Here is a 27,175-nt window from a genome sequence, read left to right on the forward strand (position 1 = left end):
ATTTTTCCGAGGTACAGGCAAACATAGGAGGATTGTGGCTGACAAAGTTCGCAGATGACTGCAAACTGGGCGCCATAATTGATACTCCAGCGGACACAAACATCCTTCAGGGAGGCCTCATAGAAATGGATAATTGGTGCCAGAGCCATGGCCTTAAGCTGAACACCAAAAATGTATAGTCATACCCTTTGGGAAAAACAAGGTACCCACAAATTACCACATAGGTGGTAATCCATTAAGTACGGAAGAGGTAATCGGGGACCTAGGGACCCAGGTTGACAGTAACCTCTCATTTGACACTCACATTGCCAAAGTGGTTAGGAAGACCTTCTATATTGCCCACCTTATCATGAAGGGTTTCACATCTAGATCGAGAAGTCATTGTGCCCCTGTACTCTTCTCTTATCAGGCCAATGATTGAGTACAATGCTCCATTTGGGATGTATCTTACCCGACACCTGCAGCAGTTGGAAAGACCCCAAAAGTTCCTCACCAAGAGGATAAAGGGTCTTAAACATATGTCATATGCTGCCCGACTGAAAAAACTCCAGCTCTATTCAGTCGCATACCGCCTACTCAGAGGTGATCTGTGCCTGACGTACAAGGCCATGTCCAATACGGAATTAATGGACATGCTCCACCTCAGAAAATCCAAATCCATCAGAGCCACGAGAGCAAGAGACTTGAACCTCAACACAGAAATAAATAGGACGTGCTGGAGGGACAGATTCATAACCCAGAGACTCCCTACACTCTGGAACAGAATCCCAATCCATGTTAGGCAGAGCCTCTCACTAACTCTATTCAAGAGAAATCTTGATGAGTGGATGGGAGATCGTAGGTTTACCCCAGGAGTCATCTCTGTGTCACTACTAGACAGAGGCACAGTAAACTAAACCCTAAAAGGGCATAGTATTCTCATCCTAAGGGGTGGTGAAAGCCACACACACTCTGGCTAGGCTTATAAATGCCCTAGGGCAGATAGCCTAGTACGAACCTATGAACCTATGAAAGCGCACCAGATGAAGAGTAAAATAATCCTCATTGCCCCCTTTGGGCCTAGCCAACTGTGGTCCACCTTTTTTGGTTTCACTTGATTTTCCCTCCTAGGATACTGGAACCATTTCCAGATCTACTGTCCTATCCCTCAGGGCAGACTCACCTGGACCTTCAAGGCCTAAAATTGACTGCATAATTTATTCAATTCCATTGATGGCTAGATATTCCAGGCTTTCATTCCCAGTCCAAAAGATTCTGATTTTTCTCCCACAAAACATCAGCCAGAAAAATCTACAAGAGTATATGGAAAAGTTTCTCCATCTGGGCTCAACAGAAGCTGGCATACCCTTTTACAACACCTACACTGGGTAATATTGGATTTCCAGGCTTTTCTTTTCCAAAGTGGAGCCAGCTAGTCCCCTATAAAAGTTCAGCTGGCAGCTATTTCAAATTTTCACATTGGAGAGAACTCTTTCTCTCTAGCTTTGGCAGCACTATGGAAGGCTTTTCTCAGAGGTACCTTCTTACTTCTTCCCCAGTCAAAGATCCAACTCCTCCTTGGGACCTAACTTTGATTTTGCAGGCATTATTAGTTCTTCCCCTTTTTGAACCTGCAGTTAAAGTAGATTTAGTTTCTTTCCTGGAAAACAGCTTTTTTAGTAGCTATTACTTCAGCAAAAAAGAGTTTCTGAACTGCAAACCATCTCTTCTAAACCTCATTTAATTTTTCATAAAGACAGTGTATCTTTGTGGTCATATCCATCCTTTTTGCCTAAAGTTGCTGTAGAAAACAATATCTATCTATTAACCTACCTATTTTTTGTTCCCAATTTTCAAAACAAGGGAGAATATATGCTGCATCTCTTCGATGTTCATAGGCAGTTGCGTTTTTATATGGACAGGACAAAAATTTTCAGTAAATCTGATCAACTGTTCATATCTTTCTCAGATTTTGGAAAAGGAGCAGCAGTTGCCAAACCCACACTGGCTAAATGGCTATGAGATTGCATTTACTGTATTCTTTGAAAGGTATTTCTTTATCTAGTCATGTCAAAACTCATTAGTGTCAGTTGATATTTGTGCAGCTGTGTCTTGGTCAAATACTTATACCTTTATTACACAATATAAACTAGACATTATCTCCAGGAATAGGGCTGCTTTTGACTCTGCAGTGATCTGGAATATCCTTCCATGAGAGCCACCCTAGATTGTTGTAGCTGGGGACTCTGTCCCACAGGTTGCGGAACGAATGAAAATGACAACATCAGATAAAGAAGTTATGTTCTTTACCATAACATTCCATCTGTGTTGTCCATTTTCATTCTTCCTCAACCTCCCTGCCTTCCTTCACCTTGTCCATAGTTATGAAATACCTAGTGGAGATACTAGTAGGAACCGCAGTTCCTGTTTTAAACCCCTGAACTGTACACTCTCTAGCCTTTCTTTCTGTATGATGGATATATGATTATTTGTAAATTTATTTATATACATCTTGCATATATGTTAGCAGTAAACTCGATTTGAGGTTATATGGGGTTATGATGCATTATGGGATGGAGAGGAGGAGCTTGAGCTTAGAATCCTAAGCTTGTAAAGCAGCCAAGTCAGATCCAAGGGTCAGATCTGAAACCCACAGGTTGAGGAAGAATGAAAATGGATAATGCACATGGAACATCATGGTAAGTACATAACCAGTTTTATATAAATATATAATGTATATCTGTCTGTGTGTGTGTGTGTGTGTGTGTGTGTGTGTGTGTGTGCGAGACATGAGTACACCTCTGAGATCGGATTGTGAAGAAAGTAAAAGAAATAGTCATGCTGCCCAAAGCCTTCACATAAGGTATAGGGACATTTTTATACATTTTTTTTCCTCAGCTTGGCTGGCTTTAAACTAGATGGGGCCCAGGACAGAGGTTCTGTACAAGGCCTCTGTACCAAGTCCCCTTATGTCGCTAAGGGGGGAGTGATGGACTATTGTTCCCAGAAACTCTGAAGGTCTTTATGTTCTTGGATACATTCCATGCCTTATTTTTTCTGTTCCCAGAAGTGTTATACATGTATTCCTCAGTATTGTGTTGTTCACTGATAACACTGGTAATTACATTTATACATTGGTAATTACATTTATACACAAACACACACACACACTTATAGTCACTTTTTCAGTCCACTTACATTTTTTTTGGGATGTGGAAGGAAACCAGAGTCTTGGAGAAAATGGAGTTGAATATGAGAAGGGCAGATAGACTGTGCACAAGGTTTACCAGCCAAGAATTGACAAATAAAACCTTTTGTTGTGATGTGACAGTACTACTTGGTGCACCACTGTCAACCCCTCACATTTGCCTTCAATTTATAGTTGCCAGTCCAGCTACTGCATGCTTTTGGGATGCAGGAAGAAATCTTGAATACCCAAGGAAGATGCACACTAACACTGGGAAGATATGCAGACTCTGCAAATGAGACAGTCCATTTGAGAATTGCACCATTGAAACTGGTTGTGTGAGGTGACAGTTTTACTCACTGCAACACTATGTTGCCCTGCAGAGTTATATACAGAAAAATTGGAAGAATGATACTTCAACTATTGCAGGCCTTTGGGATGTTGGTAGACACTAGAGTATTTGAATAAAACCCATCCCGGGAGAGAGCGAGAATAAACAGACTGTACACAGAAAGAACCACTGCCATGAACGTGGCCAAAGAACCATGCTGTTTGAGATGACAACGCTACTTATGCCAGTGATAAGTTGCTTTTGGACTCATTCTGCCCAGACCATGAAAGATGGCCATTTATTGGGAAAGTATGCTGACATCTGAATGTGATGGAAAGTGAAGGTAGTTATAGGCAATGTTTGTTTTACACTTAGAAACATTCCAACATTCCCCTACATACATAAGTGCATAATGTACCCAGCAGTTTTAACCACTTTGTGTACACCACAGATATCTGATTATGATGGGGAAAAATAGCTCTCTCAGTAATATATTCCAACTTTTTCACACAAACAGTAGCCATAGTTAAGTATTCGAACTTGTTCAAAATATTAGTCCTGCATAGCCAACATATTACAGTGGAAATGATGCAAACAATATCAAGGTCAGTCACTTTTCTTCCACAGACCTACCCCATACCCAGTATTAGAGCCATTTTTACTGTGTACACCTCAGATATCTGCTAGTAATAAAAAGTCATAGTAATTTTATTTCAACTCATTTTAAATAAAGGAACTAGTGAAAGTTAAGTCTTCCAGATTGCTTCAGACCAGTACATGTTAGCTCTGTAAACCCAGGATTATGGTTGAAGTTAAGCAAACAGGAGGACCAATCATTTTCAACCACAGCTAGATAGAAAACTGTACTCATCACTTAACGTCACACTTTTGACCTTTTACATCTTGTATATGTGATTGTAATGAATAAATGGCCACAGTATGTTTTCAGATAATTTTTTATTTATCCCTTTATTTGGTTAGTCCCACTAGGATGTTGGGTGTTTTTCAGTGGAGACCAGAGGTAGTATTTATACTGCTAGTGGAAATTTGGCCAGGGCATCTGGAACTTCCCCTACTCTTTGTCATTAGGTGCCATGGGATCTTTTACATCAACATTAACTTGCAGAATCCAGCTATATTAAAGTATTCACTTAACACAAGTACACATCAGTCTTGCAAAACCGGAATAATGACTGCCCTGCTTAAGCAAAGGACAGCAGGGGCAATCTCCCATGGGTATCCGTTATATTCACTTTATTGCATGTGTACACCTCGGATGTCTAGCTGTAATACAAAAGAAAAAAATGGCCACGGTAATTTATCTTTGTTTTACATTAACACTTAGTCAGACCCATGTTAAATATGTCTAGCATAGTTTTCTGACTATTGGTGCAGGAATCTGGGACAGAGCTAGAAATAATGAGGAAGGAAGAACAAAGGCTCAAACTCTTGGACAGATTTTAAATGCTGTTCATTTATGCTTAGCCAGTTGCTTGAATACCAAGTTTTACATTGGCATACGTTTTCTGAAGGATAGCATAAATGAAATTCAGTATTTGGTGACTGCAGTTCTCGGTGATTTGTCAGAAAACCACAACTAGAAAGACCAAAAATATGATAAAAAAAAAAATCACGGATGTTCTGAAGTCGGGGACCATTTCCAATTTACTACTACTACTACTATACACACACACACACACACACACACACACACACACACACACACACACACACACACACACGCAGACGCACACACGCACGTTATTCCTGCCTTCCACTGCCCATTTGGTTTAAACCCAAGTGATGTGTTGCATCTGTCTTCATTTTTGTCAGTTTTTTATTTGCATGATTTGTGTGCAAGCTAAAACAATGAGTGAGAAGGTCACTGAAAAACCATTCAGTAAAAACAAAATGAAAACTCCAGCAAAGCTAGAACTTCGAAAAAAAGGACGCCAATGGGACAAATAACACAAATAGCTGGCAGATGGAAGCTGGAACCAAGATGAAACTCAATAAAACTCAGTGAATAGCGTAACCAACAGTTTAATACACGCTTTCGTAAAAACTTCATCAGAATAATTGGCGATTCTAAATGCCCATGACTTGTTTTGTCATTTTAATGGACAATTTCATGCCGATAAAGCCAAACCCCACTAGCTGTGGATATGCATATTTTGGCCTTATGACCTCATCAGCACAGCACAAGCAGATATATAATTTTTATATATCCCATGTGCCTCTGATACAAGAGGTTTGGGAGGTCACTCAGCGGAAGTTCTAGCTTTGCTGGAGTTTTCATTTCGTTTTTACTGATTGTTTTTTCAGTGACCTTCTCACTCATTGTTTTAGTTTTTTGTTTGGGATATTTTTGCAGTGACCCTAATGATAATGGACATAAGCTGGGTGTAACAGCCCTGTAAGTTAAACACTTTGCTTCTGCTGTGCTGATGAGGTCATAACAAGGTCGAAATATGCATATCCACAGCTAGTGGGGTTTGGCTTTATTGACCTGAAATTGTCCATTAAAACGATGAAACAAGTCATGGGCATTCAGAATCGCTGATTAGCTGAAATACCTGATGTTCATAAGGATCATTTGCATATATCCCCTGTGCCTCTGATACAAGAGGTTTGGGAGGTCACTCAGTGGAAGTTCTAGCTTTGCATGATTTGTGTGCAAGAAAATATTTCCTTTTTATATTGCATTGCGTAGGTTATCTGGTGTAGCAGCTCTTTTAGAAATAAGTCTCCCATCAGTTTTGTGTTTTAGAATGATATATACAGACATATTGCTCTAGTGTTTTTGATTTCACTGTTTGTTTAGTATGTTATCTGTAAGAAAAGACCTCTTCCTCCCCACAGCATTCACATATCCTCTGTCACATTTATTTACATTTCTTGTTCATGATTACTAATGGATAGATTCTACCCTTTATATATACACACACACACACACACACACACACACACACACACACACACACACACACACACACACACACACACACACAGAGTGCCTGTTGAACACAAGTGGGCACATTCCCACTTTGGGTTTTACTTATTTAGTTTTAGCCCCAGTTTTAAAATCACTAATAAAATAATACCTTTGCCACTTTACCTGTCAGATGCATGGCATTTTGATTTTGATGGAATAGATTGTGTGTTCTGCATGCTGTTCTCTGTTTCACTTCAGATGGTTCTGAATTTTTTTCTGTCATCATCTCACAAATCTAACTGAAGATGAAATGAGAAGGCAGGAAATGTGTAAAAAGCATAAATATAGCTACAAGTCTAGAAAACTTCTGGAAGAACCTCATGTTGATCAGGAACGAACAGCGGAATGGTTAAGGAGAGGTGAATTCAAACCAAGAGATGAAAGGTTAATATTGGTGGCCCAAGATAGTGGGCTGCGTACACATTGGTTTATAAAGTCCATTGACCATGTGGGAGAAACACAGACAAATGTAAGTTTTGTAAAACCAAATTGGAAACAGTTGCACACTTCACTGCTGGTTGCGACATACTAATGACAGAAGGACAGTATACTGAAAGGCTTAATAATGCGACAAGAGTGTTGCACTGGGGATTGTGCAAACATTGTGGTATTGAAGTGGCTGAAAAACACTGGAAATATGAGCCACAAAGCATCACATGGGATCATCCATTACCAACCGTTCAAAAGATAGATGCTAGAAAAATGGATATAGCGGTCCAAACAAAGAAGACAAGAGTAACATTGATCATTGAAATTGCCACACCCAGTGACTACAGTGTCTTGCATACAGAGGGACACAAAGTCATAAAATATCATGATCTGCAGGCAGAAACAAGAGCAATGTGGAAGAAAGATACCCAGACAGTTCCAATAGTAGTAGGAGGAGGGACACAAAGTCATAAAATATCATGATCTGCAGGCAGAAACAAGAGCAATGTGGAAGAAAGATACCCAGACAGTTCCAATAGTAGTAGGAGGAGCGGGTCTTAAAAAAGAATTTACAATTGTATTTAGATATGTTAGGAATACATGCAACTCTGTAACTCCATACGAACTGCGGAAGGAGTCGTTATTGGGCACATTGCAGGTGCTGTGAAGAGCACTACTGGCTGACATCAAAGATTGAAACAATGCTAGTTTCATGAACTTTAATCGTACTTTAACTTAGGAATGGGGTCCATTTCCGTCATGGTATTAGAAGCCCAAAAAACTTGGAGAAATTAAAAAAATGAGACTTTTTGTTGAATGCCAGCAGGAAATGGAGAACAAAGAATGTGCCCTCAGTTTAGAATAAAGTAATCGAAGAGAAGAGTTGCTTGATTTAATAGAGATGGATAGACATGTTAAGATGAATGAAAGAAATAGACTGCAGAAGGTCAATAAAACCCTCAAAGTTAGAAGTTTGATAAAATAAATGAATGCAATAATTAGGGCTGCCCATAGAGATTCATGCGATATAACAGAAGTAAATAGGATACATTACTGTGCAGCTAAATTAATAACGGATAAAATCCTACCACAAGAACACAGGGTAGTAAGGGAAAGGATGGGGAGAAATTGAATGCCATCATGAAGTAGCAGCCAGAGAAACTGAAACTAAGTTAAGAAAAGCTTCTAATTGGAAATATCCAGACCAAAATGCAGTACCTAACGTCTGGCTAAAAGTATTAACATCTTTGCATGAAGATTTAGCCACAAGTAAGCACTATATATAAGCGCACTCCAAACATACACCAGCCTAGCCAACAGGAAAAACAATACTCCTACTTAAAGTGAACCTGCAAGCTATCCTAAAAACTATAGGTTAATAATTTTCTTCCGGCGATGTATAAACTATACACTGGAATGATCCTGACAGGTTTTATAGTCATTTAGATGAAAACTCAGTCATGACAATAGAACAAAAAGGTAATAAAAGAAAGTCGTATGGAACAAAGAATCATTTGATGTTAAAGTCCTAATGGAAAACTGTAAAAGGGGGAAGAATCTAAGCGTGGCATGGATAGACTACAAAAAAAGCATTTGATAATATCCCACATTCATGGATAGGAGTGCTTAAAAATGTATAAGATACACCGATCACTGATCAGTTACATTATAGCAACCATGAAAGTGGCAAACCACTCTGCAGTTAAGCCATGATAAAGGACAAATGGTTATTCCAGGGATAAAAATTCAAAGGGGGCTATTGCAGGGTGACTGTCACTGCTGCTCTTTTGCCTTGCTCTCAACCCATTAAGCTCTCTGCTTAACAGATTATCATGGCTATAGTTTGGCTTCTAGAAAGCAACATAGTGTAAAGACTCATCTTATATTTGGATATGATTTTAAACTGTATAGCTCATCAGATGAGGAACTGAAAGCACAACTACAAGTGGTCAAAACTTTTTCAGATGATCTAAGTGTCATTTGGTCTTGATAAATGTACAAAAGCAACCTTTAAAACTGGAAAGCTGCAGCACCAAGAAAACATTAATTTGGGACAGGAATGTGGTATAAAACAACTTGAGCAAGAGGGAGTGTAAATATTTGAGAACTGATAAAGGATCAACAATAAAACATGAACAAATGCTAATAAAACTCGGTAAGGAATATTTTAGAAGGCTTAAGTTAATACTAAAAACAGTGTTTATCTAGGAACAAAGTCCAAGCTATAAATCAGTCTGCTCTTCCTGTCCTAATTTATAGTTTTAGAGTGACTGGCCTCAAAAGGTGTTGGATAGTTTGGACAGGAAAACAAGAAGGATGCTTCATGCTCATCAAATGATTATAAAATCCGTACATACCAATATTGTATGTTCCCTGTTCCAAAGGAGGTGTGAGCCTGCTTGAAACTGATTACATGTGTAGAGCTGCAGTCATGGGACTGCATACATATCTGCTGACCACACAAAACTCAAACATAGTGAAAGTTCTTAAACATGAGGAGAACAAGTCTAAGATGACTTCCTGCTTAGTTTAGCAGAAGTAGATTGGCTTCAAGTGAGAATGGAAATCAAACCAGAAGTAGAAAAAAAATCAGGCAGACAACTGAATGTGACAAAAAACAAAAATATATAAGGTGAAGGAACAGATGAACAGGCAAGAAATGTGGAAAATGCATAAATATAGTTGCAAGTATGGAAAACTCGTGGAACAACCTCGTGTTGATTAGGATCGAATGCAGAAATGGTTAAGGAGGGACGGATTCAAACTAAAAGACGAAAGGTTAATATTGACGGCCCAAGATAGTGGACTACATACATGTTGGTTTTAAAAGTTTATTGAGCACGTCGGAGAAACAGACAAATGTAAGTTTTGTAAATCAGAATTGGAAACAGTTGCTCACCTTTTTGCTGGTTGTGACATACTAATGGCAGAAGGGCTGTATACTGAAAGGCATAAGGGCTGTATACTGAAAGGCATAATAATGTGGAAAGACTGTTGCACTGGGGATAGTGCAAACAATATAATACTGAAGTAGCTGAAAAAACAGTGGAAACATGAGCCACAGAGCATCATAGTAAATGAAGTCTGTATCACATGGGGTCACCCATTACCAATAGTTCAAAAGACAGATGTGAGACCATCAGATATAGTGGTCCATGAAAAGAAGACAAAAGTAGCATTGATCATTGAAATTGCTACACCCAGTGACTGACTGCAGTGTCTTGCATAAAGAGAGAGACAAAGTCATAAAATATAAGGATTTGCAGGCAGAAACGAAAGCTATATGGAAGAAAGATACCCAGACAGTTCAGTAGTAATAGGAGCAGTGAGTCTTATAAAAAAAGAATCTACAGTCGTATTTAGCTATGTTACCAATACATGTAACTCTGTACCAATTACAGAAGGAGTCATTACTTGGGCACATTGCAGGTGCTGGGAAGAGCACTTCTGGCTAACATCAAAGATTGAAAAAATACTGATTTCATGAACTTTAATCATACTTTTACTTGGGAATGGGGTCCATTCCTGTCATGGTATTAGAAACCCAACAGACTTGGAGAAATGAAAAAGCATGAGACTGAGACTGAAATTGTAAGCCATCTATTTAAGAACCTGGCCAATTCTGGTGCCATGGTGCAATCCTTGAGACTGGGGAGATAAGTGAAGGAGCTCATGTACTGTGCTCCTTTCAGAGAGTTGCAAACAGCATCTGATGATCTGACTTTGAAAACTATCAGAGCACACATACGAATAAACATGGCTACATCACTCCTGAAATGTCTAATAATTAAAAAGAAGATGTTATCAATTACTTGCAACCTGGTTTCTACAATTAAATTTCAATCTTCTATTACTTTTGCACAATATTGCAGAAGCAAAAACCCCAAACTGACTGATGCTCATCTCTCCCAAGCAATTAACAATACGAATAGATTTTCCCCTTTTAAGAAACTATTTTATATAGCCAATTAATGATTAATAATAATGCATACTATACACCAGAACGTTTAAACACCTTCCTCCCCAGCACTTCCCCCTTCTGTCCTTTTTGCCCCACAGCGACTGCCGACCTCTTGCACGTCTTATGGTACTGTAAATATGCACAAAATCTATGGGACTCCCTAAGGATTAAACTTACAAAAATGGGATATGCCAAATCCACTCTCTCATGGGAGTTTGCTATACTACACATAGATCAGTCTGGCATACCCACCACTGAACTTAGGATTCAGATTGCTCTTTTTATGTTAATGAAGCTCTAGATTACACAGAACTGGTTGGATCATTCTAAATTAGACTGGGATAACTTTAGGAACATGGCATCTAAGTATTTTATATCTCATAAACTAACTACTAATAATTTTAACAAACACCTGAAATGCATCAGTTTCTGGAGTATTACCCTAGATTGCATCCTAAAATAACATAGAATGGTTTTCTATATCTATTATCCTATGTAAATACGATAGTCAGTCCCTCCTCTACAGAGGCTCACTCCATTCTGCTCTCTAATGGTTACCTATGTGCATATCACTAATAGTAACATAGAATGGTTTTCTATATCTATTATCCTATGTAAATACGATCGTCAGTCCCTCCTCTACAGAGGCTCACTCCATTCTGCTCTCTAATGGTTACCTATGTGCATATCGCTAATAGAAAAATAAGAAATAAATATCAAAGTTTAATAAATGTAATTAAAATCTTGATACTATAATGTAGCACTACTTGTAAATAATTGTATGTATGTGATGCTTTTTTCCCCTTTTTTCTTTATTCTATTTTACTATATAGCTAATTACTGAAATGTTGACTGTGCCAAGAACAATATTTTGTATTAACAGTGTTAACATTGTTAAGTTTCTTATATGTACGTTTATCCTTCTCTTTTTTTTTCCTCCTCTTCATACTGAGAAAATGAATCTTAAGAATACTTGCTGATTACCGGAATGACAAATGTTTTTTTCTGTCTATGTATACTGATTATTCCCAGTTGAACATTTGCTGGTATTATGTTTCGCAATATGTATAATGAAACTAAAATAAAATAAAGATTTTAAAAAAAAGAACACATACGAGTGATAAAAAAATTTTCTATAACATGTTTATACTCCCACACCCCTATTCATTTTAAATGAGACCTCTGTAAGTGTTGCTGTTAGGGTACGAATGAGAAGGAAAATTTGTAAGACTAGTGTTTTTCAGCTGTAGGGTTTTCTTTCACTGTTGATGTTTTTGCTAGTAAGTGGTTTAATGCTTTTGGGAATACAGTGTGTGTGCAGTCTAATTGACATAAATGTTTGCGAAGGTGCTGTAAACGGCTACATTGTCCTATTTGTACACTTGATAGGTAACACATAAATTCAAGATGCTGAAAATTCAGTAGAAGGACAAGGGGAAGGGCTGAGATTTTAATTTTAGGATGCATTTTGAAAACCTATATATTATTTGAAGTGCATTTATTTGGAGAGGCTGTATTTTTCTGCATCAGGATTAACTTGTATTCCTTTCCTTCAAATTCTCAAGATGACAGGTTGTTCAGATTTTGTTTTGTTAATGTCAGATTAAGATTCGTGGACATTAATTTGATAGAAGAGGTTTAAAAGTGAGCTTTACACTGAGGCAACTGATTTGCGAAGAGCTAGGCTTACTGGGATTTTTTGTTTGCTGGATATATTTAAGTGTTTATTGTAGCAAAAGTGCTATAAACAGAATGGAGTGATTTTACATTCTTTTCCCATGTATAATTGGGGTTCTGTTATGGCTGCCCAGTTATATCACTTGACAAAATAGAATCTGTAAACTGTTATGCTCTTTAGCACGTAACCTATTTTAAAAGGAGTAAGAGGTGCTTCTTTATATCAGACATTTCCACTGCTGACTAAAGAATGGCACATAGCTTTACTATTGGAAAATGTTCTGTTTAGCACTAGTAACGTTTTATTCAGATTAATGGAATTAAAACCTGCTTACTGAGTTAATGTGCTTTTGCATTGATGCATTACCCATTTGATTTAAGGCAGGACTATATTCACTTTACCATCAATGGACCTAGTGTGCAAATGAATGGTCTTAATTGGATAACTGTGTTTGGGGAATAGGTCAGGGGGCAATCTCTTATATAGGCCACAGTTGTGGACCCTCTACATTTGAGTACAAGACACGGTTGGTTTTGTGCGTGTCTGTGTGTGTACATACTACAGGAAACACTTGTACACCCCACACCTACCCACTGGATGTTTAGAGGTTCATCGTTACACCTGCTAGCATGTATTAGGATTATAGGAGTAAACTGAGCAACACCGGAAGAACTTTTGCAGACCCAGGAAGGATGTGTAGATTGTATGGAAGGCACTCTAGCAGTGAACAGAACCAAAATACTAACAATTGTCCTTACAAATAGAATGGCCATTGTCTAGTTTCCAAAGGAAGTTGAGGACGGTTGTAAAATGGTGATCTTCAGAACTGGATGTGATATTTACAGAAGAATCTTGATTTGAAAGTTAGATGGAAAGTGGATGATGATTGGGTATCTTCTGAAGTGACCATGTAAACCCGGTTAAATGATTTCCAGTCTGGGACATTATCTTACTTCTCCCTTCAAAAAGTATTATTCTCGTTGTGCATGTCCTTGTTTGTTTATAGTACATTGATATTTTAAGTGGGTGGTAATTTTAAGAATTGAGTGGCAGCGACAGGTAAGAGAAATCCTGCTGTACTTTAATATGGCCTAGCAAGGTAATGTTTTTTTTTTTTTTTGAGTTTGAGTAAATACAATACGATGACTGATATTTGGTTGTGATAAAAAGTAAATAATAAATATGGGAAGTGTATACTTCTGTGAAACATGCTGAAATATAGTAATGTGACCATTATTATTTTATTTTTTCATTTTACCATGCTCTTGACATCTGAGGTACATACAGTCAGCATTGTGGCTGTATTTAATGGGTACAGGGCAGTCTGTGGATGAAAGTGATTGACTCGCACTGTCCCTTCATCGCAACTTGGATGTCATTGATCTGGCTTGGCATGGTTTGAGGGTGTCTGAGTAAAGCAGATTAAAATACATTATTGTGACAGTGTCATTTGCTGCTCACATTGTGTGCCTTCCAACTGACCATCTGCTGCTTTTTGCTCCTGCTACTTCCATGTATAGGGTTCTTATACTGCCCCAGGTGCTGGGACTGCATTGACCCTTTGCTTTTGAAATGTATGAGGACACAGCAGAGCCTCTAACAACATTATGTATGCTGTGTTGTATGCAGTGGATTTTTAATGATGCCCTAACTGGGTTGAGCTACTGTTCCATGTACCAGCACTATGGATGATGTCAGTCATTTTCAGCCCTCACCACAGAAGTGGGAATTCACGGTCATCTGTCTTGCAATGTTAGCACTTTTCCATCACTTGGGCAGTGTCATATAATGGACAGAAATTCCAACCCTCCCTCCCAAAGTGGGCAAACTGAAAAAATGACACCGTTTCCTACTGCACCCTCCCTGGCTACTCATTGTTTAAATTTCATCATAATCACACAGCTGTGATGTGCACAGCCAATAAAATGACAATGATGGTTTGGTACAGAGAAAATCTGTGGATGAAAGTGATTAACCCTTGCAGCTGTCTTGATCATAGTTGAGCAGTTCTTGATCAAGCTTGGCAGTAGTAGTATTTTGTGTGTGCATGTGGGGAAAATTGGGTATGTATGAACTAGGTATCACTATAACCGTTGTTTGCAGGCATCTTGTGTAATCTCTTCACAGTTGAAGTAGGTATTCTGCGCCAGAGTGAGCATATTTAAGTGTAACAGACTGTTGGTGCAAAAGGCTTACCCTAGTATTATAATATTTTTTGAACATCATAAAGATACAGCACGTGTTTTGACTTTGAGTGTTACTTTGTTCCTGGTTCATAGGTAAATACTCTGCAATCAGTCTGCATACTGTTTCAAGACTAGCCAAACACCCTATTCAAAAGTTCCCTCTAGTTTCAAGGAGAGTCAACACAAGACAGAGTGAGGGAGAATTTGAGGCTGCATGTCCAATTATCTTGGTTTACCTTGAAGGTAGAAAGGGTGCTACTCTTCTTGACATGTAGTGGAAGTTTGTTCCAGATGTGAGGGATATGTTTGGATATGAATTTATCATGCCAATATGCTATAATGAAGATTTAGTTCCTTTAACTGAGATTTGAGGTGTCATTAGTTCTGAGAAGGAATAGGAGATGAAATAGGATTGGATCTTTCTTGGCTCAAAAAGATAGCCACAGATCTCCATGGAGTAGTCTGTAAGAATTTGAGTACAGTGTAAGGGTTGTCAGTCTCTCCCGATAACTAAAACTTTTGAGGCCACTGATGTTTTTAGTTATGAATCAATGACGTCTATAAAGTTGTGCGATGTGTTTAGACAAATGCATGCCAAAAGGTACGGTAAATTCAATAACGGATCTGATAAGATACTAGTAAAGGAAAATTAAAACTGGCTTTCCGAACTACTGTGGAGATGTTTAGGATTATTTAATCATTACAAGTGCCTAGATCCCTTCCAAGTGTGTCTAAGTGAAACTGTTTTCCTTAACAAAATGAGCTATGCTGCATTTTTTTAAATTTAATTTGAGACCATTGTCCTTGCATCAGTTGTTTAACGTGGTCTAGCCAATGTTGGCACAACTGAGTCAGTTTGAGATTGACTAACAATACCCAGTTTATAGCAGTCTGCAAACCTGGATAACCATAAGCCAAAAGTGCTGGCTCTGAAGGTCTGACAAAGATGTGCTTAATAGGAGGGGGCCCAAAACTGAATCCTGTGGTACACCACTTGTAACCTTTGGCTTTCAGAAGTGGCACCTGTGACTCTAACCACAAGGGTTTTGTCAGACAACCAATTAGCCATCCATTGTGGAATGAGGATTTGTATTCAGATTTACAAGTCTGTCAGTAGTGCCTTCATGGGCAATATTTTCAAAGACCTTGGACAGATCTAGATATGCTGCATGCACTGCATAACCACTATCCACTGTTCCATTTACTTGGCAGGATCTGTGATCAATTCAAATTGATGAGGTTTGAGGATTAAGAGATTGTCAGTGTCCAGATTAATGAAGTCTGAGGAGGCTAATGAGACTAGTGGGTCTGTACTTACTAGGGTCTGTGGTTGGGCCACCCTATTGTAATGACATTACAATGACTGTTTTCCAGGTTTCAAGAATGTAAGCAATGAAAAGGCTTAAAGAGGTTAAGTAGGGGTTTAAAAAGCCCATATTTGGCACTGATAATCTGGCAACTTGCATTATCAGGGATTGTAGATGAATTATTCTTTGTTTTTGAGAGGACTAAGATAACTTGGAGTTTTCACTGTGTGATGCCTTAAATTCCTGTAATGGAGGCCTGTGAGATATATGCAAATGTCCCCCTAAGGACACAAGTTTTTCAGGTACATGACTTCTGAATTATAGCCAGTCTATCTACTTTTGTGCTGATGAGGTCAATAAAAAGGTCGAAACATGCATGTCCACAGCTAGAAGTGGGGGTTGGCTTTATTGGCCTGAATGTAATCACAAATACTTAAAAAAGTAAAAAAAAAAAAAAAAAAAAAAAGTTGTGGACATTCAGAAACCATGTTTATGGTGATTTGGATTTCTAGGCATTCAAATGTGGAGTCCCGAGGAGAGAGAAGGGACAGAGGAGCACTGTTTCATGCTGATCTCTGACTGGGCATTGTGTACTGGACTGCTCTGAAAGTGCTGGGCAACCATGCAATTGATTGCTGAGGCGCTCCACTGAAGCCAGAGCCATGCCCTGCTAGAGAAGCACTCTGGCTCATCTGCTGTAACTTGTACAGAGCTCTGCCCACCCAGAACTGTGAATAATGAGCTTTTCAACAGAAAGGGAGGAAAAAATGTGTGGTGAGCTGCACTTGGTGTACCACCACCACCTTTGGTCTTGCTTTATAGTGGTTGGTCAATGCAAGAACTTTTCTCTCTATAAGAAACCTGTAAAATCTGTGCAGCCTTGGTAATCCATGTCTAAGGCTCAAAATTTTCAGCTAATGCATTAAGATATGTATTGTCAGGAGACATGAAGGTGATGATGATCCCATTGATCCTTGCTAAAGTAGCTTTAGCTATATGGGTTGTATACTGAAAAGGATATAACTGCTGTCTAGCTTCCAAAGTTTCAGGGCATGAGTCTGGGTGTGAAGCCCTTCAGAGCTTTACTGCCACCAAGGAGTTCAGTCCTCTGAGGTTTTAGTGGATCAGCGTTCATCTTGTGCTGTTCATTTGCTGAGGAGATAAGTTTGCTTTTGGGGGGAAAATAACTTCCATTTTCTTATTTTTGTTGGTCTTTTATCCTTTCAACGTTTTATTTTAAAGCTAAGAGTGTTGCATTTTAATGGACTGTCAAGAGACTGCAAGTTTGAAAGTAGTATAAAGTAACTGAAAACATTTTTCTGTGGAGAAATTTTTACTTTTGTGGGGCTGGTATAGTGTTTTAAAGTGCTTTTTACTGTGTTTTTCTGTCAAAAAAGTACTTTTCATTAGACTGCCAGTGTTCACCAGCAATTCCTGCTTGCCCTCCCTGGGAAAAAGGCACCATTTTTGGATCGACCATGAAGCAGACTGCCAGTCCCATGGACCTCCTTACAGCAACAAAAAGAAAAAAATTAGGCAAACGGCCTTTGTCATTACAGCAGGCTAGCAATTTGCTGTTGCTGCAGGTAGGTGACTCAGTTGTGGCAATTTGTTGCACCTCAAACCACTCCTCTTTTACCCTGGATCCCTCTGGTGTAGCACCTAGAGCCACTATGGACCAGGCGAGGGGGGGTTAGCCACATCCTCATTGTCTGTTCAGCCCCATCAGTGGGCCAGGGAGAGCAACTTTTATTGATGCTCAGAGAAGGTTTCATTGTTTTGTCAAAATGTTGTAGCCACCCCTGGGGAAGCTGTGACTGCCATTAGTAAAACAGTTTTCCCCATTTTTCTTGTGAAAAAAGAAATATAAAACCAAGCATGTATCTACTGGTTAAATTTCTTTGGAGTGGAGTAGATTACTGGGTCTGGCTCAGGGTTTAAATAAGGTTTTTGATACTTCCTGTTTATGGTAAAAGAAAGAGGGATTCTCTTCCTGAATAGATTCAAGATTCTGAATCCGAACAGGAAGATGCAGGGGATGGATAAAGGGTATTTTGTTACGATTCCTGAGTCAGACTCAGAGGAGAGCTCAGTTTCTGATGGCCCCAGTTGGGGGTTTCTGTAGACACTTGCTAGAATGTGCTAGTGTTTTCAGTGGAAGAGCACTAAGGTTTCTCAGTCCCTCAGAAAACACTATGAGTTGGTAGAGAAGGATTTTCCGGATTCTACACCCATTCATCTTTATCTGGTTTAGAGGATAGTTGTAGTACTGCCTGCAATTTTTCTGATAGTCTAGTCAGCCAGCTGTCCCTAAAAAGGCAGATAGAATGTATAAAGTTCCCCAGTCTTTTACATTTTTTATGTAAGCCTGACCCCGGCATCTCTAAGTCTAGCTGATCCCACTGTTGCTAAGCACTTAGTCAATTCCAATCCTATTTTTTGATAAGGGTGGGAAAATTGATAGGTATGGGGGAAAACTGTATACTTTGAAATTCTGAAAATCAAAATTGCAGGATTGTCAGGCTGAAATGTAAGTTTGTTGCGTCTAATTGTGACAGTATGAAAAATATTTTTTTATGTGCAGTTTCTTCTTGTGAGGAAAAATTTGCATTAAATAGCTTAGTTTCTTCTATTGCACAGGTAATTATTCTTTGTTTATAGATTGTGTATGACTACTACTTCTCCCAGGGCTATGACCACTAGTATTGTTTTGATAAAGTTTGCATTGCTGCAGTTTCATAACATCCCAGATGTTAAAAATGTGATTTTAGGTTCTCCTTTGGATAAAGATGGTCTGTTTGGGCCCTCAGCTGCAGAGGTTATCAAAAAGTGTGATGAAAGGGGCAAGCTGATTCAGGGAATTGCAAAGATTTTTCAGCCTTCATTTCCCAAGTGATTTTCTCTCATCCAGTTTTCGCAAAAGCAGAATAAACACTCAATGGAATACAGGTAAGCTGGTTTATAAAAAGCAAGGGGGTTCCTAAAAGATGTCTCAAACCTCCCAAAACCAAGGACAATCAAGTCTGACTATTCAAGAGACTTGACCTTGTGACCCCTGTAAAATCCTGGCCAATTTCTTTCAGAAAGTCTGAAGCTCTATTTTTCTCATTGGCAACAGATAGTTTCAGACAAATGGGTTCTGAAAATCATTTGTCCCTTTCTAGGGAGCCATTCCTTATCCTCCAGATCAGACTTTTGTTTCCACCAGTTCATCACATGCTGTCCCATGCAGTGATAGAACCAGTTCCTCCTTCCCAGATGGGGTAGGGTTTTTATTCAAAGATATTCCTAGGGCCAAAGAAAGAAAATGCTTGGAGACCGGTTCTGGATCATCTTTTCTAAATATGCTTGAGATTGTGTCCAAATTTAAAATGTCACTTTACAACCTGTTAACTTAGAAGGAGAAGAGGTAACTGTAGACTTAAAAAGTTCTTATCGCATCCCTTTTCATCCAGATTTTAGATGTTTCTTGAAGTTTTGTGTGTCTGGATCACATTCATTTCTCTGCCTTACATTTTGGACTATCCACTCCAATAAGAGTGTTCATAATGTGTTTAGCTACAGTTATATCTCATTGCAGGCTACAGGGTATCCACATTTTTCCATGTTTTTCAGTGTCAAGAATCTCTTTCCTTTCTCTTGGCTGAGAGATTTCTTGCACAAGCTGGGATTCCAAAAGAACATTCAAAACTTTTTTTTTTACTCCTTCAGTTAGGATAGTGTTCTTGGGATGTCAGCTAGACTCCACAGATCAAAGAGCTGTTCTTCCACAGGCCAAAAAAATAGATCTATAGATCTATTTCTAAGGTTTTCACTCTGACTTCGATCACTGTGAGGGAGCACCTCTGGATTTGTGGTCTTATGGCATCTATAATTCTCATGATAACCTTGGCAAGGCTCCACATGAAAAAGAGTGGTATCTGAAACCTCTTTGGTCCCAACCCCAACACCTTTTATCTTTTCAAACACCAGTGCTGGGGTTTGTCAGTAGAGATTGTTTGGTGGAAACAACAGATATTCTTAAATCCAGGTGCCCCCTTTTCCCTCCTTGCTCTAAAGCAGTCTGTCAAAATAGATGTCTCACTTTGCTTGGGGGAGGGGACAGTTTTAGGAGGTAGAAAATTGCAGGGGATGTGGAGCACCAAGGACAGATGCAGGCACACAAATATCAAGGAGATGCTTGCCCTGATCAAGAAAGTCAACTGTCTGAACCATCTTTGGTCCCTGGGACCTCTTCAAGTGGTAATGGACAATACCACAGTCATTTGGTACATCAATAAGCAAGGGGGAACCAGGTCATGTCCCCATTTTCAGACTAGTTGTGTTAGCTTGGGGTATAGCTTTACAGCACAGTTTCACTTTAGGGGCATCCTACATTTCTTCAGAACAAAACTGTGTGGCAGACAAGCTGAGCAGCAAAAGAGCAGACCCTTATGAATGGAAACTAGATCAAGGTGTCCTCAAAGATTTGATCCATCTGTGGGGAGTTCCTCAAGTACACCTTTTTGCCTCCTCTCTGAACAAGCAACTGTCAAGTTTCTGTTGCATAACTCCATGCAAGAAGGCCTGGAAAATGGATGCCTTTTATTTCTCCTAGAAAAGGGGTATCTGTGTGTCTGTCAACCCGATCACAGTTTCCAGAGGAACAGGGTTTCTTTGAGAGCTGCTACTCCTTTTATGCCTGAAGTTATATTCAAATTTACTTTAATCCAAACCATCCATCTCTATTTTCTTTGCTGAACCTGAAAATGAGGGAGAGAGGATACTTCATACATTAGATGTCCACAGACAGCTTTGGTACAATTTTGACAGAAGTAGATATTTCGGATCTTTGGATCAATTGTTCATTTCTTGTGAAGGTAATAAGGGACAATCTGTGTCGAAAACTATTTCCAAATGTTTATCTAAAGTTATTACCTTTTTAATATAATAACAATAAAAAACTATTACAGGCAGGGTCAAGACCCATTCTACCAGAGCCTTGGCTTTATATATGGCTTCTCAGAAAAAATTGGATTCTAGAAGTATTATAGAAGCTGCTACTTGTCCCTTTTCCAAAGCGCAGTAAGTTTGATCTTTTAAGTCCAGATCAGGCTTTGCTAAGACCATTCTTTAGGGGCTCCTTGACTCCTCTTCCTCCTTTTCTTCTACTTCCTAAATGTAGTTAGTTATGGTAATCTTACCCATATATCTAAGGCTACTACAGCAGTGATCAATACAATGAACATAGTAGTTATGGTACATAACAGTAGATGTTTGAATCACTGCTGCAGTAGCTGCTCCCTCTTCTCTCCATCCCCCTTGTTTGTTTTTGGTGTGCATTTTGTGCCAGCTTGTGGACACTTTTTTTTATTCCTAGCATTGTTCTTTCAGGGCTCGGCCTCCTCCTCTCTGGCTTCGGGCCCAAACATGTCTTTTAGTCAGCTCAGTTCATGCTGCCTGACAGTTTGGCCATTTGGAATGTGTCGTGAAGTCCAACTGGACATGGGTCCTTTTTCAGCGGAGGCCTGGGGAGAAAAGCTCCACAAATAATATACACAACAAAACGGTCATCAATTTAGAGTTCACATGGTATGGTATAGTGGTGCAAAGTAGTAGTATTTAACATATGACATAAGTATATAGTGGCACCAATAATTAAAATATTAGATCACCAAGTGATAGTTGCTGTTAAGTAAAGCAAGAATAAGGGACAGGTGGGAACAGTTAAGAGATGAAAGGAGAGACGAGGTATTGGTTAAAGGTGAGAAAAGGGATGGGTTGTGGTATTAACGTGAGCTGTCGCAGTTGCAGATACATCTTCATAGCCAAGACTACTGCAGCAGTGATTATTTGAACATCTACTGTTATGGTAAGTTTCCTTACACAACTGTAGTTTGCACCTGCGTTGAATCGGAGCTATATACAAAGTACACCCATTACGCCTTGAGCTACAGTACACCCTGTACCAGATAACTAAGCATTTCCCCACTCATTCATAGTAAGTCCAACCAAACATTATCCTAAACAAAGCTCCAAGAAGTCATTCCTGACCCCCCCCCCCCGAGTCATTTCTGTGAAACCGTGGACCAGTACTTCCCCACAAATTATGCAGCTAGCCTGACTGAGATGGGTGTCTTAAGACAATGTAAGAATTGTCTCATGTGTCTGTCATCTGTTACTCAAACAGCATAACACATCATATATGAGATATACCTACATTATGTTCTTAGAGGCAAAAATATCATGCACAGTAGAATTGGACACTAAAATAGCCAGCAGTACACTACACATCACACTTAAGGCCTTCACAGTACGTAGGTTCATAGGTTGGTACTAGGCTATCGGCCCTAGGACCTATACAAGCCTAGCCATAACAATTCTCTGGCTATTTCTTCCCACAATATTTACTTCCCTGGACCCCTGTCTAGCAGGGCGACTGAAGTGATCCCCGAGGTGAATTTCCTATCTCCCATCCAATCGTCAAGGTTCCTTTTGAAGAGGGCCAAAGAGGCGCTCTGCTTGACATGTATGGGCAGTCTATTCCAGAGTCTGGGGAAGTCTCTGGATCAGGAACCTATCCATCCAGCATGTTTTGTTCATTGTGATGACAAGGTTTAGATCCCTGGAGCATGTGGCTCTGAGGGATTTGGATTTGTTTTAAGTGTAGCATGTCCAACAGCTCTGGATTTGACATGGTTTTGTATGTTAAGCAGAGATCACCTCTGAGTAGACTATATATGATGGGGTATAGCCGGAGTTTTTTTTTTTTTTTTTTTTTTTTTTTTTTTAGATGGTCAGCATAGGGCATCTGCTTCATGCCTGTGATTCTTTTAGTGAGGTATTTCTGCAACCTTTCCAGTTGTTGCAAAAGTCTTGAAAGGTACATACCAAATGGGCTGTTGTGTTCTATAATGGATCTAATGAGGGATGAGTACAGTGGGACAATGACCTCCTTTTTTCTGGATGAAAAGCCCTTAGTGATGAGGTGTGCCACATAGAAGGATTTCCTGACTGTTGTGGTGATGTGGTTATTGAAGGTGAGACCACTCTCCACCTGTGTCCCTCAGTCTCTTATCACACTTTTGGTGTTTAGTGTACTGCCACCTATGTGATTATTCATGGGTGCATGTTTTTTTCCAAAGGGGATAACTATACATTTCTTGGCATTGAGCTTGAGCCCATGGCTCTGGCACCAAGCATCTGTTTCTTTTTAAGGCCCTTTTGTAGAATATCCACATCATTTGGGGATTCAGTAATGGTTCCCAGTTTGCAGTCATCTGCGAATTTTGTTAGCCAGAGTCCCTTAGTGTTAGCCTGTACTTCAGAGAAGTAGATGCCAAGCAAGAGCGGTCCCAGGACTGAACCCTGAGGTACTCAACTTGTCACTTGTCTGGAGCTGGATTTGAAGTTGGCTACTTTTACAGTCTGGGTTCTGTCAGTAAGTCAGTTGGCAGCCCATTGAGTCACATAGGGATTAATGCCCAGCTTAGTAAGTTTATCTATTATTCCAGAGTGGGGGATGGTGTAGAAGGCCTTGGCGAGGTCCAGATAGGCTGTGTGGACCGCCTTACCCAAGTCAATCAGGTTTAGGAGACAAGATCGGCCCTTCACGAACCCAAACTGGGTGGGGTCCAGTGTATGAAGGTTGCCAATGTCTTTGTTTATAAGTTCCATGATAATACGTTCCATGGCCTTGCAGATCAGGGTTGTCAGACTGACGGGGTGGTAGTTTCCAGGAACCAGGGTGGATCCCCCCCCCCTTGTGGAGTGGGATAACTGTAGCTGTGCGCCCCTCAGTAGGCACGAAACCTGAGGTGAGGCTATGATTAAACATGACACTTGGGTGAGGTGCCAGTTCATTTTGCAATTCATGTAGTACACAGCCCGGGATGTCATCTGGTCCCATGGAAGCTGTATTCTTAGCTTTGGAGAGTGTGTTTTTTTACCTGTGTGGTCGTTATTACCAGAATTTGGCAATCTTTTGGTATTGAAATGTGCCCTTTATGGGGTGAAAGGGGGGTGAAGTTGGCACTGAATCGATCTGCCAGGATATTGGCAATATCCTTGGGATCAGTATATTTAATGTCATTCTGTTGTAGCTCAGAACAGATCTGAGCATTGCCATTTAGATTCTTGACATAGCTATAGAATGCCTTGTGGTTGTCTTTGGAATCTTTGGCAATTTTATTTTTGTAACTAGCTTTGGAGGATTTTATGAGGGATCTCAGCTTCTTACTGAGGCTGGTAAGGGAGTTTTTTGCATCCTGGGATTTTCCTCTTTTCTACAACAGTTTTTTCCTTTTGTTGTAAAGTTTGTTTATGGCAGGGGACCACCAGATTGGCTTCCTTTTTTTGGAGGAGATTATCTTGGTTCTATTTGGGAGAGCACGATTCATGCACGTGTGGATGTGCTCGTACAGTGCCTTAGTGTAGGATTCAGCATTCGAACTTTCAGTTCCCGTCTGCATGGATGTCATGAAGTTTGTCACTTCTGACGTAAGTAGCATGAAGTTTGCTTGGGAGAAGGTTTTTACAGAGGTTTCCTTACTGGGGGGTGAGGGAGGGATGATAATGTTAAGGGTGATTAGCTTATGGTCAGACTTGACCAACGAGGGGTTGACCATAGGTGTGGAGCATCAATTTCCCATGTTTGTAATGACCAGGTCTAGGATATATTGGAGCCCATGGTGGGACTATGGATTAGTTGATCTAGGGCATTGGAATTTATGAATTCCAAGAACCGTTGGGAAAAGGTGTTTGTACACGAGTAGTTTTCCCAGTTAATGGCAGGGTAGTTGAAATCACCCAGTATTAGGGTGTTTGTTTGTATCTTAATATTTTCCAGTATGTTTAGAAAGGTGTAGTGAGAATCTTGGGGCATGGTGGGGATCTGTAGCAAGCTACAGTTTGGATTGCAGTCCTACCTAGTGTTAGTTGCACCTGGAGAGTTTCAGACGCATTGTGTTGGGCAGCTAGCCTGGTGGTGTGAATATCCTTTGTGAATATGGACACTCCTCCACCTTTAGTGTTTTGGTCCTGGTTTGGTGGCTGAAAAGTGTGGTAAGAGTTGTAGCCTGGTATTGCAAGGGTGCTGTCTGGAGCCTTGAACTAGGTCTCAGTTACTGCACAGATATCAATGTTCTCCATTTTTAGGAGTGCCTCGAGAGAGTGCATTTTGAGGTTTAGACTTCTAGCATTGAGTAGCATTACCTTCAGATTCCATCCATACAATCCACAGTGGTGGTGCTGCGGTAGCATTGTCGCCTCACAGTAAGACGCTGTCCGGTTCGACTCTCAGCTAGAGCGTCTTCTGCGTGGAGACATGTGTGAGTGGGCGTTCCTTCGTTGAAGGTTGTGCATCAAGGCTGGTAACTCTGTACTTAAAAATCAACTGCCAATCATTAGTGGACCAGAGTTCCGCTGTGGTGACCCTTAGCCGGGAAAAGCTGAAAGACACAACAACAACAACCTTCAGATTCCATCCATCACAAGCTGAGGTACTAATTATTAACTTGCCTAAGCCTCAAAGACCTCCAGTATGCAACACAGGTGCAATGCACACTCAAAGTTAAGCCTACCTCCTCACATGGAGTGCAGAAGTCTCAGATTCTGAACTCATAAGTCATGTATCTGCCAAACCAAACATTCTTGCTGTAGGCGACTCCAGTGTAAGACATACAGGTATACCCCTTTCCAGACTGTGCAAGGAGTCGATGACTGTTAATTGCATGTCTGGTGCCAAGATCTGTCTGATTTCACATGCGGACTCTAGTCATGGAACAAGTACGAGTATGACTTTGCCATAGTACATGTGGGTGTCAGTGACATGAGATGTACCTGCCTGAACTATTTGAGGAGACATGATGGAACTCTCAGACTGTGTATCCCAGGCAAGAATGAGCCTAGCACTGGGCAGCATCTTCCTTCTCCAAGGATGATGCCTCAGTATAAGCAAAAACAAATTGACTTCAGTAATTGGCTTAATTTTTGGTGTCATTTGAAGAGGGTCCAATATTTGTCAAACCAGGAGGATTTAATTGACAGATCAATCTGTTTCACCTGGAATGGCTTGTAATTGTCCTGTCTAGGGTTTTGATTATTGAACATACATTGACCACTCCCATAGTGTATTTTTTAGGCAATGCCAGCCTAATAAACCTACCAACATAAAACAAGCAAAGGGAAATATGAAGGTGTTGTCAATGCTAGGTGCTTAAACCAAAAACTCTACACCCTACAAGCCCTTTTCACCCTGGAGAGTATAGACATCTTTGTTGTGACTGAGAAGGTTTAAAGTGGCAGAGAGCACTCTTGGTTTTCAGAGCTAGAATGCCTTCCACAAGATTAGACCACCTACAGTGCAGATGGGGGTAAAAGGTGGTGTCTCGGTTTTCATCTTGAAGAGTCTGGCATCAAATCTGGTAGAGCAGCATTTGGAAAATTGCGTGGACAGTGACCTAGCTTTTGGACATGTATCCACTGTCATAAGTCCTTGTATACATCACTGCTTATAAACAATCGGATTGCATCTAGAGATGCCATTGTCCCCATTTACTCAGCCCTCATTAGGCCAGTCATTGAGTGTAATGCCCTCTTTGGTTTGTATCTGTCCAGACACATACAACAACTAGAATGCCTACAGAGACGCCATACTAAAAGGATACAAGTGTAAAAAAATCTGTCCTACATGGCCCAACTCAAAGGCTTGTCACATATACTCTGTGCTACAGACTGCTAAGAGGTGACCTGTGTCTAGCATACAAGGTATCTTCTGACTCAACACTGATGGACCTACTGCACATCAGCAATTCAAATAGCATCAGCAATACTTGGACCAGGGAGTCCAGGGATCCAAACCTCTTCTGCAGCATCAGTAGAATGGTTTGGAGGGTCAAGTATACCTCAGAGGATACCGTTGCTCTGGAACAGACTCCCCATCCATGTAAAACAAATCTCATCCCTGTCCATACTGAAGCGTAACTTTGATCTATGGATGGGTAATGGAATTCTTGGTCCAGGACTGCCCCTTGTACTGCTAATAACAGAGGCAACTTCTAAATACTTTCTCATGGATGGATCCTCTTATATTTTCTATGGTATGATTTCAGTCACTCTTAATGTGGGTGATACATAATTATGA

The 27,175-nt window shown here is 40.0% G+C and overlaps 1 protein-coding gene across 1 annotated transcript in view; it reads left to right on the top strand.

Moving 5' to 3' along the window:
- Positions 1 to 27,175, top strand: part of SANBR (SANT and BTB domain regulator of CSR) — a 580,153-nt gene that overhangs the window by 350,770 nt on the left and 202,208 nt on the right. The gene's annotated exons all lie outside the window — the stretch shown is intronic.

Source organism: Protopterus annectens, chromosome 1.part2 (assembly GCF_019279795.1).
Source record: "Protopterus annectens isolate FY-2018-M chromosome 1.part2, PAN1.0, whole genome shotgun sequence".
NCBI lineage: Eukaryota > Metazoa > Chordata > Ceratodontiformes > Protopteridae > Protopterus > Protopterus annectens.